We start from the raw sequence: 16,523 nt of genomic DNA, 5'->3' as shown, positions 1-16,523 counted from the left end.
TGCACGGCGCTTATCGATTAGAGATATTAAACGCCTGCTCCTATCCGAGGGTCTGGGGACTATACAATAGAAAAGTTCTGTGCTTGGGTAGGTGAGCGTTGATTGTCCCTTGACCACTTTTATAAGAGGAGTGACTAGGAATAACTACTTGATCATTACAAACCGTTTACGGTAACTGAAAAAAAAAAGCAGTGGGTTGACGAGTCTGAAGCCATAGGGATCCATCTGTGGCTCGCTTCTTATGAAAGTGGTTAAGGGACAATCAACGGCTCACCTACCCAAGCACAGAACTTTTCTATAGACCTTATTCATTTAGAACAGTAAGCGCCCTCGGATGTCACGCGAAGCCATACAAGGCACTCTATTTGCCATGGTGATAGTCTTTCGGACGCCATTTTGAGTTCTAAAACTGGGCGAGCGCAACGGTTGCTATCATGTTACCATAGTTATGGTACTGTAAATGGCGAATTTGGCGGAGAATTGTGATGTTACTATGGTTTTGGTATTGCAAATGGCGAATATTGGCGGACAACTCCTTCGCAACGGGTTATAAGCGCTATGAAATTAATTCAGTGAATAAGGTCTATTGTATAGTCCCCAGACCCTCGGATAGGAGCAGGCGTTTAATATCTCTAATCGATAAGCGCCGTGCAGAGAAATCTGCGACCTGGAGTCTTGCTTGATGCATAAACAGGTACTGCGTGCATATATTATAGTGTAACTGTGCATAATATAGTGATTGTCCTCTACTAGAGTGTAGGCTGATTTCGTTTCGTTTCGTTTCGTTTCCCGTTTCGATTCCGGTTTTTATAACTACCCCATATCGTGTGGTAGCCACACGCCCACCTGCTCACACGTGCCAGTGTGACGGTCACGCGATTCAATTTTGTGTGGCTGCCACACGAGTCCGTGTGCGGTACCCAGTCTAGCGTGTGGCTGGTACACAAAAGGTGGTGTGAACTGGAGGGATGATTCTTGACCAGTCCTAAAGTGGAGCAATCGCTGTGAGAGGTATGTTTCGATGTATGTGCTGGGTTGCATACTTTATGCACGTACATTCCGGAGGCCCAGTGACTCCTTTGCGACACTCCATACCAGTTTTAGTTCCTGTACTTATGAAACTATCTTCTTTATGGTAGCCTCGATGGTAGCGACTTTAAACCTTACGCAAATTTCTGTGATTGAACTGACACGCGCGCTATTTGGAATCTTGAAAGTTTTTGGAATCACATGGTTAACCGTATAATTACCACAGCTAAAGGTAGTGTATACTACATCACTGCTACACAGGTCCTAATTCCTGCTGAAGTATAAAAAATATGTACGATGATAGCTAGATACGACCTTGTGTGCACTACGCAGCAAAGCTACGGCTTCAGGTTTCACAATGGTTTAGGGCAAAAGTATTGAGTATAAATCTTTTTTAAGTGGAATAACTCACCATGGCACAAGTATGTTATGTACTTATTACCTAATAACTTTATAGCAGCACTATATCTTTCAGTATGATTCCTTCAATTCGTATTAGCATTAAAAATTTTTTTTCTGAGCATATATAGAATGTGTATGTTTTTGCCCTCAAAAGTTGGTGGATGCTTTATTTTAATGATGTAATAAAGTGCCATGCCTTAGTGCACACAAGGTCTATAGGAGATACTGAGAAACTATAATAACAGCCTGGTTGCCAGAGTATTTGGGTGTTAAATTATGGGATATTCTATTTTATGTTTTAAAAGATACAGGAACCGGCCCTAAAGGCATGCCCATTCAGCACACTGTAACACTATGCTAAGATGTTCTGTTTAAAAGGTTGTGCCTATACCTACACCTACAAACAGAAGCCACAGAACAGAATAGAGCGAAGGGAGCCTAGGTAAATTACAAACAGTAGACACCCTGGACTCAGCAAGTATGTGGTCTGCTAGAACAGGGAATGCAGGGTGTCCAGAGCTTGACATCTGGAGCCATGGATACACATGATTGAAGACTTGAGCAATAACTAACTAATTCTTCTTTGTAGTAACTGTTTGGGAGGCTCCCCTACGAGTCTTTTGCGATAAAACTCACTAAAGTCCCTAGTAAGAGAAGAGACACGCAAATAAGAGAAAATGAAAAGGACACAACCTGTGCAGGCCCAGTACACAAGGCCTGTGATATATCTACAGTGTATATGTAAGTGAGCCATGCAAATAGGCTGATGTACTGGTATATTATTAATTGGCTCAAAGCAGTATCATGTAGGGAATTTTTTGACTTAAGCTTTAAGACTACAGCTTCTCATTTTGTTGTGAGTTAAGTATAATCTATTTTCAACTTTTCTTCAAGGTTATAGACTTTCGTAACCTCTAAAGCCTGTAACAAGCTGTAAGCTCAATTTCATTCTTATTTTTGTGTATACAGTAAGTATGTTGTAAATTTCTAGAGCAAAGTACTTCTATAGGTTCAGTAAAGCATGATATGTCTTATGCAAGCCATATTGTTGGCTTGCAAGCCAATGTTTGGAAATATTCTGGCCCTTCTTAGGCTCCGCCTCATTGTTGACAAGTGTAGTCCACCAGCCAGATATATTTCAACCAGGTGCATGCTATGAAGCCAGCTAAAGACTAGATGTAGGGTGTGTTACTGGTTTCTGAAATCGGTTTATGAACAATTGTGTGTGTGGTGTGGGTATGGCACTAACTGGGCTAGTAACATTTCTCATGTCAACGTTTTCCACAGTGAGAAAAGTAGTTAGAATTTTATATGCATTATAGATGGTACAGAAATGGATAATTATCTGCTCTTTAGGGATCTCAAACTCTATACTCCATTATGGGTTGGAAAATGTTAAAGTATGCTGATTACTGCTCGGCGGTATTGAAATTCGGTATTAGTAACAGGAAAATATTGTGGTATATCGGTGGGAGCCTGTATTCCGCAGAATACGAAATAACGGAATAGCAGAATTACGGAATAAGCAAAAATCACATTCTAAATATTTTGTTATTGTTTATAGCCTCTATAACATTTTAATGTACATTCCTCACCTCGTAGAGAACACAATCACGATGGCACCGATCCTCGGGGCGATCTTTAAATAGGATATGTACAAAGATATTCACAATCTAACTAAGCTAAACTACCATCAAATACACTTCACTACACAATCACTAGAAAACTAGAAATCCTTTGTGCCATACTTACTCATACCAGCTGTCACACACGAGTAACTGCCCAAATTTATTAGAGTTATATATGAAATGTTAGAGCCGAGGTTGGAGCTCTGATGTTGGGAGCTGAAAGCAGTATTATTCTCCGAGTTTATTTGAAACACTTTAGGAAATGGTAACAGAGTTATAAGAAAGGTCAGATTATTCCATGCATGCAGGGTAGCTACCTAGGGGGTGGATTGTTTTGTCCTCAGGCCTAAACTATTCGGCCCGTTAGCTAGCTAGCTGCTCGTGTGTGACAGCTGGTATGAGCAAGTATAGCACAAAGAACTTCTAGTTTTCTAGTTATTATGTAGTGAAGTGTATTTAACAGTAGTTTAGCTTAGTTAGATTGTTCTAGAGTGAATATCTTTGTACATATCCTATTTAAAGATCGCTCCGAGGATCGGTGCCATCGTGATTGTGTTCTCTACGAGGTGAGGAATGTATATTAAATGTTATAGAGGCTATAAACAATAACAAAATATTTAGAATGTGATTTTCACTTATTCCGTAATTATGCTATTCCGTATTCCGCGGAATACAGGCTCCCTATATCGGTATATAGTTAGCTTGTTATTGTAACTACTGCATCATTTCTTGAGCCTAGTATGGAAAACCTAAAATATAAGTACAAGTAGGCATGTGTTGTAATGTGACAAGCTCAAGTTTTTTAGGGCATGTCTGCTAAACCATCAACAAATAAACAGCAAAGGCTGGGTTAAAATCAATCCTATACTAGTATTCATTAAGGTTACGGGTTACCAGATAAGTTGTAGGAGCTTTGCTTATAGTTCTGTTTTAAACATTTTGCATGGAAGAACATACTAAAAATACGTGGTATATTAATGTACAAGTGATAACATAAGTGGTGATACACTCAACAAGGGAAGCGCTTGTACAGAAATGTAGGCACTAAACAGCGAAACTGTTGATTGGTTTCATGGGAAGCCACATCATGATGTTTAGCATTAACAAGCTATTACTTAGTGATTTCTACAACTGTAGGTCCCCATGAACGAATTGAGTTGTTATCAAATTGTAACAGCACGGTAGTGGACTTGCGGTATTTCGTAGCAGAACTAATTGCCCTTATCCTTGAAAGATATGATAACTAACCAGCCTTTAGTCAGTTTTCCCACAAAGTCTCCACAACAGGACCTAGATAATATAACCACCCATTGACACTACTGTAAAAAATTAGTACTAATTGGCTGATAGCTGCTATTTTTGATAAATAATAACCACATTAAGCAGTAGCGCTAAACGCTGGTTCAACCAATTTTATGGGACTTAATTTTACACTTGACTACCTTCCTCAGTAAATTATTAACACTCACTTTGTATGATTCCTCCGCTATTATCGCATGGCTATACAACACTTTGAAATTAACAACCTTCTCACTAACACCTGCTTGAGTTTCTATGGTGCCACTATTGCATCATCATCATTGCATCGAAAAATAATAACCTATTATTAAGAGCCTAACCTGTAACCTTAATATACCGGTATTTTGATATATTGGTTATCAAAGGCTGTCGCGGTATGACAATCGGTTATGATAATTTATCACAATAAACAGTATGATAAACAGTATTACCGGTATATCGCAGAGCACTAATGCTGATGCTTTGACATTATTAGGAGGTGATGTTTGAGAAAGTTCATAGCTTTGTTGGCAGTGTTGGTAATGTGGTCTGACCATGATAGAGAATTATTGAACTCTATACTTATGCTGGTTAGTTGTCCTCAAGATCGTTCTATAGAGGTAGTATTTGACATTAATATGGTGTTTGGATCTAGTATATTTAAGGACATGCAGTGCAGTTAAATCTCATCTGCCAAGAGAGTGCCAAGGGTATTCAGGTCCTTTTGAAGCAAAATAGAGAACTGTTAAATGTAATTCACAGCTACTAACATGTGTAGTGGGTAAATCACTGGTAGAATTATATAGTCGCTTCAGAGAACCAGCCTCACTGTTACTAAAGGATTAATACTTTACCTTTTAGAATGATATAGAAGTACTTCTGCATCACAATTAAACTGAACTTTAAAGCTGAGCATTAGTACAACTATCACTATCATCATGATAACAGTATCACAATATCACTACCAGTTACAGACACTCATAAATAATCCCGTTACGCTCCACATATCTGCTTTTCTTACACTCCATTAGTAAAAACAATTATGTACTACAGTTGTAATTTTTGTGGTGAGGACTTTTACAGTTTCTTCAACTTTAATACCATATAGCCGGAAAGTTTGGAGGGAGGAAACTTTGGCGGATTTGCCGAGATAGGATTTTGGTGAGAACAAAGTTTGGTGAATTTGTTGAGCTAATACAGATTTTTATTGACAAACGATTTGGCGCATTTTAGTTTGGCGAAACGTCATTCACTTGCCAAATTTGCCAAACTTTCTGGCTATATGGTACTATCCATGTTTTTGACTTAGCACAGACGTGTGTAATATAATTATCACGATAGTACAATTGTATACTACCATTATCACAATAATGATATTGTTATTTGCTATCACAATGATCGATAGACACAACTATTGCTCAGCTCTACTGAACTCGATGGTTTTAAACACAATATGCTGTGTGGTGGGCATTAAATAGAACATCTGAGTGAACAATTTCTAGCATGCTTATAAATATTAACTAGCATGTTTTGGCATGTTATCAAAATCTGTTCAGTGTAAAAGTAGGGATTTTCCAGAGCCATGTTATAGAACTGTCATTCGTATCTCTGTTTGCTATCTGTTATTGCTTGGATCCCTTCAACGCAGTTATACACTGTTATGTATAGTATAGATACATGTATAATGTACATACACACAGCCTGTATACCCAATCTTCACATCACAAGTTGTTCATCTTTTTGAGTGATCCTCTGGTGGTACATTATAGTCATTGGAGGTGTGGTCACTGTGCTTTGTTTTCTGTAGGAGAACCAATGGTTATCAGTGCAGCCATAGAAGATGGTTGGTAAGGTTGGAGTCTTTAATGGCGAGACAAGAGACAAAGGGCAGAAATTTCATGAAACCCAAAATGGCACATGCCACTTGTGAGTTATTTTTGTGGCTTAAAGTTCAGCTTGGTTGTTCAGTGCATCAAACGGGTGTAGGAATAATTTGTGTGTGTTTGGGGGGTCATGTATGTGAATGGCACACAGTGTTCACCTTTGTCAACTTGTCAAATCAAATCTTGTCAAAATCTGGTTCCTCTATTTTCCAAACTTGTTGGACCCTGAGTGCATTCAAATAATCGAAACGTTTGGGTAAATGAAGCCCCATTTGTTTACCTGCCCTAATACAATGCACACCTTAGACAAAATATTCTAATACAACATTCATTTCTACTGTTTTATTTTCAGTCAATCAATGGCCGATAATGGACTCAGGAGAGACCCCTGTATTTGGCTATTTGATAATACCAATTGTGATTGTTATGTCACCAATTATTTTGTGTGGCTTCGCTACTGGGTAAAAAGATAACTTTACTAATCACACAGTTGCAGCCACTCTGTCTCAGTTATAACCAGTGCATCACTTCAACACTCCCACATGCTGGAATCTAGTGTATGGTTTAATGTACATCCCAACTGAATATGTACATTTATTGCCAGGCTAATCTTTTTGCACCAGCTCATAATTTAAATTACTAAGGGTATTTCCTTTCATAATGATCTCTTGTTTGCACAATCTTTAAATCGTAATTTAAGATGTGTAAATTTACAGGAAACTCATATAAGATCCTTCATGTTACAGTTTCAGAAGAAATCATGAACAGGTAACTAGCAATACTTCTTGAGTGCATGTATATATGTGACCGGATCTGCAAAAACACGACACAATAGCGCAAGCCTAAATTTCCAGTATAAAGAATTGAAAACAATGGGTGAAATCACGAGTTCATAATATATATACTGAGGAGAGTATCCTACTCTCATATACCCCTGTAGAAGGGCGTATCGTGAAGTTATGACGTGACGACAAGATGTTGCGGTTTGTGACGTGCAAGCAGCCATAAAAGTACAAGAATCGTTAGCACCGTTTCACACTCGTGACGCTCAGGATAGCCGTATTTGCGAATGGCCTAGCAAGAAATGCCTACAAAGCGGTCTTAACCCATGAAGGAACGATTGTAGTTTGGTGAGAAACGCTTAGATTAATTTGGTAGCTAGAGACGTTGTTAGGCACGCGTTCAATCAATACCATGTTCAACTATAGTCTGGCGTAGCCGACCCGCGCGCGTAATGCGAGGGTCTGGTGACAGCCGCATTCAGTACCTGTGCCAGCCTTACGAAAAACTGGTGCGTCCAATCAGATCGCTTAGTGACCAATTAACAACATTCTATGACGTTATTCCGATTTGGCCACTGATTATGGCGGGCTTCTTATGTCTTTTCCACAACCAGCACAAATGTAAGGGTTTGTAGAGGAAATAGACGTCATTCAAGTGCAAGTACAGTAGCTGTCGCACTCTGTTACCAGAAATTATCCAAGTGTTTCGCGCGTATTTTCAAATTTAATTGCATTCCATCTGCACAGGTACTGAATGCGGCTGTCACCAGACCCTCGCGCTACGCGCGTGGGTCGGCTACACCAGACTAGTTCAACTAATGACATCATTAATTATACAAAGAAAAACGGGCAAACTCAGAAGTATTACGTCATAACTTCACGATACGCCCTTCTACAGGGGTATATGAGAGTAGGATACTCTCCTCAGTATATATATTATGAACTCTTGGTGAAATATTTGTGTATTATTGAAAAAATTCTGTAAATTTTTTGAATGCCTCTTTCTTAGTAAAGGAAGGGAGTAACAATAAAAACCTGGATATCTTCTTATTCGCCTACTCAAGAGGAGTTGGAAAATCTTTGTTTCATTCCAGTAGACCCAAGGATATGCAAGTTATGAGAGTTTGTTTACGTCACGTCGAAGCGATCGTACGTGATTGATTTCTCTTCACAAATTTTTCCTTTGTATGCAGTGAAGAAGGGTGATAGAAGGACAAACTTACCCAGTACATGATTCCCCTATCCATGGCAAACACGATGGTGAAAATTTCTGCCCAGTACGTCAATTCGTTCGTAAGTTACAACCGTTTTAGTAAACTAGCACCTGTAATTTATTTCCCTATGCTTACTGTACAAATCGATTTTCTGTTGTTGCTACTTTGTAGGGCTGTAACTCTGAAAGTTATTGGCATATGAGGCTGAAACTTTGCCATAAGGTATACTTGGCTAAGTAGATTATAAATATTTAATAAACAGGTATTTGAAAAATGCGCTATTGTGTTGGGTTTTTGCAGATCCGGTCACATGTTTGTAATGATGTTAATGTGCACCATATTATTCCTACAGATTCCAATCGTGCGACCTTAGAAAGAAAACAGGTCAGAAAAGCTCTCATAGAACAAGTGTCCATTCACTCAAAGAACACTCAAATAGAACAAAACATTAAAATTTGTGTATGGTGATGTAATTGAATTTGTAAAGATTTAGGTCATCAATATCGTACTGAAGTAAGGTTCATTTAATGTTCTGTATTCTGTGTAATGTGTATACCATGCAAAATTTTCTAAACATTTTTTGACAAAATTATAGTTTGTCAACATTCTGTATTGCAGTACATGATACAGTATTCGAGAAGTCATCTATGCATGGATGTGTTGAAGGATGCTGTTATATTGATTTCCTGGTGGAGCTTGGTCTTAATCTCGCATGTGTGCCATATACAGGAGCCTACTGTAGTTGATCACCTATGAGGCAAAGATTTAACCAAGGTCAACATATGCATTTCTCATGTGGAAATTACAGTTAGCCTAGCAGTAAAGATTGAGATACTCTAATAGAACAGTCACATATTGAGAAGGGGTCTTCCATACAACCAACTTTGACGACTCATAACTTAAGATTGGAAAAGGGTGTTTACTGAAATTTGGTCAGTATAGTGAGCAACAACATAGTTTAGCGGATGGAAAATCTTTCAGATTAATATATTTTTTAAGCACTGAGTTATGGTCTTTTGAGTTTATAGCATTGGATGTGTAGTGTGTGTATCGTTCTGTATATGTCTCTGTGTGCGTCTGTTGTCTGCAATGTAGGTCTGTATTGCATGTACTGTATGTGTTGTGCCTATTTGTGCGTGTACTGTATCTGATAAGGTGGGACCTCAGGTGACCACACGAGACATGGTACCTATAGAAGGAATTAATATCTTTTGGACCAAGTGTCCTACAGACCTTCAGCACTAATAAAAGTCCTGTTCCCAGAATTTGCTCACACTGACTTGTAGCACCTGATAGCCCATTGTTTCACTGGGTAGACATGACCACATGTATATTATGGTTACAGCGGACCAGTCATCTTTGGGACAAAATATTTTGGTCTTAATAGGTTGCTTTAGACAAGTGGATTAGTGTGTTAGTATTGGGAATTTGAAGCTGGCTTTTTTGGAGAGGTGGCCTTTCTATACAGGTGGCAACTATGACAGGTTCCACTGTAGTTTTCAAGTGTGGGTGTGTATTATATGCACATGCAGACTTTTCCCCAGCAAAGTAGAGTAGTAAAATTGTCAATTTACTACCAACATCAGTCATTTATTAATTATATACATTCCTTTTACCACATCAAAACAAGGTAGAGTGGTGCAGCACCACTCTACCGCTCTTTAGGGAATACCCTGCACATGTGTAGTGTGTGTCATATTTATTAATAGTTGCATACACTGCATGTTCACAAATAGTTCACCTTTTAACTAGACAATGTGTTTGGTAACTTTGGTTCTGCAACTTTGCATAGTACATTGGTGAAGTATGTTTTCACACAGAAGACACATAGGCAACAATTATCACTATTACTGACATAAGATGTGTATTTTACACATCACTTATATATTTGGCTATTGTAAACACCCGAGCATGGATGAATCAGGAGTTTATGAGGCATCTCATAAGCTGTTGGATGAGTCTATCTTGCTCCTTCCCCCTATTTTTCTTTCCAACAATTCTATTATTCTCACCTATTATGCTCCTTTGCTTAGCTTGCTAATTGCCCATTCTAAGAGCATAGTTACAACTTCACCTCAAGGTGACTGTTGTATTAGAGTATGTTGATCCTCACTTGATCTTACCAGCAAAAAATGAGTCTCACATGCACACGGACATACACAAAATAGTAATGTGGATCAGATTGCGGTTTAATTAAAATGAAGTTGTATATATAATAAAACCTAGACACCTCAAAAGATAACTACTGTTGATTGGTTATGTGAGATGAAATGACTACTGTTGATTGGTTATGTGAGAGGAAAAGATAATTGGGCTAAAATCTTGGTCTGGTTTCAAGCCTTCAACTGTATTACCAGTCACTATAGAGTGCTTCCTGATCATTAAATAGTAGTAAGAATTGTATACAGATAATATAAAAATACCGTATTGTCTTGAATAGTGGCCCGGGCGTTGATTTCTTTCGAGCAACTTTCACCCAGACCCAGTGGCTTGGGTGAAAAGCTACTTCAGTGAAATAAACATGTAGACAACTACCCAGACCATTATTTGAGACCAGGTTACTATTTGAGACTGGCCACTATTTGAGGCAATACGGTAGTTATCTTTTGAGGTGTGAATTATCTGATTACCAAATGTCAGAATAAGCTGAACAGTCACTGTTCTAATGAAGCTGTCAATAATAAACTGCTCCCACAACTCTGATCTACTTCATTTCTTCTTTAGAACACACTTGCCAGCAATTAAGGATATCACTGCAGCACCACCATCAAGCAAGGCCCTATGCACAATTAAAATTCTTATTACCTATATTTTGCACAAAACTTAATGTTACAAAACTTGTAATCTGAATCTATAATCACAGATATTAGGAACTTAGACAGCAAATTAAGCCTAAGGACAAGAAACAGTACATGTAGCAGTAAGTATATAATTATAAAGCTAACAAGGGAGGTGCAGCTATGCTAGTGTACATTTGATTCTTACTTAAGTCATATACAGAGTTAGCCATGATTGGAGTAGGAAATGTCCACTAGAATAGCTGTAGTAAGAGAAGCGCCTCTAAAACCTATTCATTCACTACAGAGAAACTGCACCCCAACCACTGAGAAGTGATTCCGGTTTGTTTTCAAGAATGAACATTCTACCCATTACACAGCATTACAAATGAAGAACAGTACGAGAAGCACTTCTGCAATCAATCTAGTCACTTCAGAAACTACGCATGATTCCTGTGATAGCCATATGCATCCACTCATGAGTTACAGTGGAACCTCCCTCAACGGTCACCTGAGTTGAGCGGTCACCTCAACATAACAGCCACGTGACTACGGTCCTGACCAATTCCCAATCAGTTTGTACAGAAATAGTTTGCATTAAACGGTCACCTCTATAACACGTATAACGGCCAGCTTTAGCAGTCCCAAACAGCACCTCGCTATACAAAAGACCTCGCACAAAGCAGCCAGCTATAGCCATTACGGTGAGTATAAACTAGCTGCACTACTTCATACTTCTGCATGTAATACGGAAAAGTTATAAACTCACAGTATAGAAAAGCTTGTGGCCACTCCATGGCTTTGCTTCTTCGTGTGATTCTAATTAAAGCTCATCTCACGATCTTGATTCCTGGATTTGTAATTGTTTAGTTAACATTAACAGTTCACCATCTTTAAGGAAGTCCCTGGTTTTACTTCACAGACTTTGTAGCTAGGAATCATAATCAGCTCAATTGCTATCTCCAAACTCAGAGTAGCTTCAGGCTCTTTTCTGCTAGCTATTTGTCTGCTGTGTAAGTAGGCGGTGTACTGGAGTATAGCTAAATGCATTTTTATGTAACTAAACGTGAGTTTATAAGTCCCTGGAACCTTTGTTTAAAGGCCAAACCTCAGTTTATGGCCTATGGCTGCTTTATGGAGGATATTGAGTTAGGGTGCCACCTCTCTATAAAGGCCAAATATTTCTGGCCTGAAGGTGACCGCTTTAGACAGATTTCACTGTACCATATGCATGAATCAACATGTACACAATTGTGGAGAAAAAATTAGGACACAAAGAAGGACAAAGATATAGGTCCACAATGCAAGCACTGTAGTTGCAGCATGCTCATCTCATGATGAAGCGATGTCAAACAGTGAAGAAATGAAGCCTGTAGCATTGTCCATCATCAGGGCATCATTGGGCTTGGTAACTAATACCGCCAAGCTGTTTTGAAGTAAAAAGAGGCTGCTTTTGGATGATTTTGAAAGGGGAAGAAAATCCAAATCCCTACCATACAGTACTACCATATAACTGTATGATTAAGCATACATTTATACAATAGTACTGTACCTGTTCTTGTGCACAATTGATCAGGACTTTAGTAAGTTGTTGAGAAGATACCCAGCAGTGAAAGGAAAATGTGAAGCACATGAAATGGTGAGAGTTTAAAATCACGCATATTAAATTGTGCTTGTATTTTTGATTGTTGACCAACACTTTGACCGGTGACTAGTCGGCAGTTAACAAGCTCAATCATGCGTATTATTTGTGTGACACAGTAGTAAAGTTTAGTCCATCTGACATCAAATGCAGCATTACAAACAACAAAACACTTATGCGTGGCCGGATATAATTATTTTATAAAAAAATCACCAATACTTAAATTTTAGTTTCACAGCCTGCAGTCACAAGGCTAGAGGCCAAACGAAGCAGCGCATGGCCACCATTTTATGCCACAACAACAAAGCTAAACTCACCAGCTAGGATGTGCCTTTTGGGATTCTGACGAGCGTGCGGCCTGCCTTCCTTTTATCTTCAATCAGGCTATTCTTCATCTTCTTCATGCAATGAAACCACATTGACTCAAGGCATTAATTTTCTGTATCAACACTTTCCTTGAGCAGCATATTTAGACACCACAACATTATTTAAAGTGCTTGCGCTACTGTAGAGGTACTGGACACCCAGATACCTGTAACTTCACAGTAGGTTGACTCATACAAGTCGACAGCATACACTATACATCTTAACAATCTATTTACTCAAACATAGATGCCATACCACTTATTGGTCTGGCTGTACTATAATGACCACACCCCTTGGTAGGCTAGAAACTGACATGAAACACTCTAATACAGCACACACCCTAATAGAACAGTCACATGTGTTGATGAATGATGGTATTGCAGTATACACTGTAGCTTGGGGAGAAAGCCAATGTAAGGATTTTCTTATAGAGCTATGCTGTAATACCATCACTCATCTCTTGTTTCAGTACTTTTTATAGCTTGGATCTCTACTGCATTTTTACTGAAAATAACAAGTCTTAAAAACACTAGTTTATTACGAACTCTTGCTATAGGAAGAAGCAACTAGCTACTGCATGCCAAGACGCCTCATGAGCAATCAGCCAAGGCTTAATTTTTTGCTGCTACCTACCAAGCCATTCTCAAGAAATAGTCCACTATGTGTGACAAAAATTAGTTGCATCAAGGCAGGTACGTATCACGTGTATTCAATGGACGTGCTCTTGTCACAACATGTAAGCCAACTACCGCTTACAAGCAAACACCACTTATTAGATGAACCTGTTATACAGCTTTCCTTGAACCGAACAAAAAAAATCGATGTCTCAGCTGGCATCTCACTGCTCAGACAGCCGTCTCGATCGCATATCTCGAGTCCTGTTCTCGGACACTCACCGTACTGAAAATCGAGAGTATAACAAACAGGTTTGATGCTGATGTAATCACTCACCTTTCGAAGTCTTTAATCACAGCAACATACTGCAAGGCTGATTTTGGAGTGGTCCCGAAATTTAATATTAATTTTATTACACGCTAACCGCACTTTTTTGTGTAAAATTACCGGGAACTTTAGTTTCCTTGGTTACTTGACGGGCTCCGACAGCTAGAGTTTGCGTTGCTTTTCTTCACTAATGAATAGTCGCCTTAGTTGGACCTCAGCTGTTGTTAACGACTGGAAGTGCTATGCCGTACTGAAGTGGCCGTACTGCGGCGTCGGAACTGACCCAGCCTAGCTCTGCTGCTCAGTCTCGCTATACTGAGCTGAAGTGGAAATTTGTTGCCAAGAATGACTGTTTTTGTAAACCACACAGTTCCAGCGTGTAAGTTTTGCACTTGTGGCAAACCTGGTACTCAGCCGTAACGTCAGTGTAGCTGTTTCTAGAATTGTGGAATTGCCGTGTTATGGATAATGCAGACTTCATACAGGCTGCAGCTTGGAAGAAGCAAACGACAGTTCTTTTTGTATAGCTAGTACTCAAGCTGTTATAAAGTTGGTTTTCCATTAAAATTTAAATTGTTTGTAGCTCAGTACTCATGTGTTTTTTTAGTTGGCAATGTTCCATGCATTCCTGAAGAGTTTACCACCATACGCCCCATCACTGATATTCCACTGATGTAACCAAATTACATTGATGATGCGGTTTGTCCGCTCCATTGGTGAGTCACCAACCTACTGCTGTTGTAGTCATGTAACTTCATTGATGCAGGAAGAAAATAATGACCAAATTCAACTGTACAGTTATACAGCCGAAACAGGTACGCCAGTGCTATTTCCTATACAAAGTATTACCAAATTGATATTAATGCAGGTTTGAGATGAGCCACTTTATAGACTCGGAGTCCTTGACTGAGGTAATAAGATTCTTATTTTTGTGTCCATTGTGACTTTATTACATTTAACAGAGCAAGATCTGGTGTGTGTGTGTGTGTGTGTGTGTGTGTGTGTGTGTGTGTGTGTGTGTGTGTGTGTGTGTGTGTGTGTGATGTCATGCCCAAAGATGAACTGATATTTGCAGTGTTTGAGGTACGAACATTGTGTACTCAAGATATGTTCATTATTGCTACATTTTTTATGCAGTGTAAAATAAAGTCAAGCTTGGTGCTGACAGAAGGAGCTTCTCTAGATGGCAGTTGGGACCACATACTTCCTCATTCAAGATGGTAGAGGGGTGTCTGTGACTAGCCACCCATGTTACTCCTACCCACCTGATTCTGGTGCCTACAAAACAGACCAAATACATACATCACAAGTTGTACCTTTTATTGTGTTTTTTATTGCTTTAAGGTATTATATTATGGTAAATAACACAAAGCTAGTGTGGGGGAAACACCTAAATCATGTATGCATCACATGGCTGTCATGTGCTAGACACACAAAAGTCATGTACGGGGTACACAAAAATATGTGGTCCCACCACGCAAATTTTGTGTGCTAAGCACACAAGGAAATGTGTGAAATAAGTTGCAAGTGTTTCACACAAGATTTTGTGTGGTGGGCACACGTTCTTTTTAACAGTGTATGGCTTCTGTTTTGCTTGTCACGAGTCTTGTCCAATTAGAACAACTTAGCTATCGTGAAGGAATAAGGATGGCATATTAAAAAAATAATTAAGTAGTCTTGTAAGTTAGAAGCGGTGAGTTTTTTGAGCGTTCCACTGGATATGAATATCGCAATGACTAACAATAATGGTGCAATCTAATTACGGAAAACCACGTCTAATTACATTCCATTCGCACAAGTACACTATGCTAGAGTCTCCAGACCCTTCCTATTTGCGAAGGGGCGGCCGCGCCAGATTACACGAGACTAAGCTGATTGCAACACAGCACACGAGATAATATACGGTATAATTTACTAGAAATACAAAGAAATAATTTTTTTCCCGGGCTTTATGGACTGCCCTTTCCTACCACCCCCAGCACAGATTGGATTGAAAGTGGCATGCTCCACTTCTCGAACCCGCTGACCATAAGCACGATGCTTAATCTTTTCATGCTTCCTAAAGGAGGACGACAGAGAGGAGGAACTATTAGAAGGAGCAAAAGGGTTAAAAACACGGACATCAATGAAACATCTCTCCGAACGACCTCCCCAGAAACCGTTTACAGCAACATCCAAGCGAGCCGTATCCTGAGTATTAGAGGTGGCAAGAGGGAACTCATCAGAATGCTGAACCGGCTGTAACTCTGGCTCAACACACACCTGGGAGCAAACCTCAGTAAGAAGGGTAGCAGTAAGGTCCCTAATCTCGTTGTGACGCAAGGAAGGTAAACCCCCTTTGGGACAGGATAAAGCATGCTCAACAGAAAAGGAGGTTCCGCAAGCACAAAGGGAAGGAGGACGAAGTGGGGACCAACCATACCTCAAAGCCAAAGCATCCTGGAAAGCAGATCTATGAAGAGTGAAACCATGCTCACTCAAAGGTAAGGTGGTGAGCCAGCTTGAAGCACCTCTAACAGTAGCCAAGTCCATCGCACGCCTCAAGGAAGGCCCAAGCTGTTGGTATAGCTCAGCAAATTG

The 16,523-nt window shown here is 39.4% G+C and overlaps 4 long non-coding RNA genes across 8 annotated transcripts in view; 2 read left to right on the top strand and 2 right to left on the bottom strand.

Moving 5' to 3' along the window:
* The window catches only part of LOC136256697 (uncharacterized), a 124,161-nt gene extending 110,048 nt beyond the window's left edge, over nucleotides 1-14,113 (bottom strand). The window contains exons 1-2 of the long non-coding RNA XR_010701606.1: nucleotides 13,953-14,113; nucleotides 13,784-13,901 (exon numbers count right to left, since the gene is read on the bottom strand). This is a non-coding gene — a long non-coding RNA (uncharacterized lncRNA). The remainder of the gene's footprint in view (nucleotides 1-13,783; nucleotides 13,902-13,952) is intronic.
* On the top strand, nucleotides 853-8,729 carry LOC136256696 (uncharacterized). The gene is made up of 4 exons (XR_010701605.1): nucleotides 853-1,011; nucleotides 6,145-6,263; nucleotides 6,937-6,988; nucleotides 8,569-8,729. It is a non-coding gene; the product is annotated as an uncharacterized lncRNA (long non-coding RNA).
* LOC136256699 (uncharacterized) lies at nucleotides 8,638-11,994 on the bottom strand. Its single transcript, XR_010701612.1, has 3 exons — nucleotides 11,763-11,994; nucleotides 10,847-10,995; nucleotides 8,638-8,966 (listed from the first exon to the last, which is right to left on the bottom strand). It is a non-coding gene; the product is annotated as an uncharacterized lncRNA (long non-coding RNA).
* LOC136256698 (uncharacterized) lies at nucleotides 13,748-15,306 on the top strand. Of its 5 annotated transcripts, XR_010701611.1 has the most exons (7): nucleotides 13,749-14,322; nucleotides 14,385-14,492; nucleotides 14,551-14,659; nucleotides 14,710-14,758; nucleotides 14,812-14,854; nucleotides 14,906-15,026; nucleotides 15,081-15,306. It is a non-coding gene; the product is annotated as an uncharacterized lncRNA (long non-coding RNA). The 5 variants fall into 5 exon arrangements; XR_010701608.1 differs by having other exon boundaries at nucleotides 13,748-14,322; nucleotides 14,370-14,659; XR_010701610.1 differs by having other exon boundaries at nucleotides 14,385-14,659.
* The last annotated feature ends 1,217 nt before the right edge of the window (nucleotides 15,307-16,523 follow it).

This window comes from Dysidea avara, chromosome 5 (genome assembly GCF_963678975.1).
Source record: "Dysidea avara chromosome 5, odDysAvar1.4, whole genome shotgun sequence".
Taxonomy (NCBI): Eukaryota; Metazoa; Porifera; class Demospongiae; order Dictyoceratida; family Dysideidae; genus Dysidea; species Dysidea avara.
This window is presented reverse-complemented; position numbering and strand designations above follow the sequence as displayed.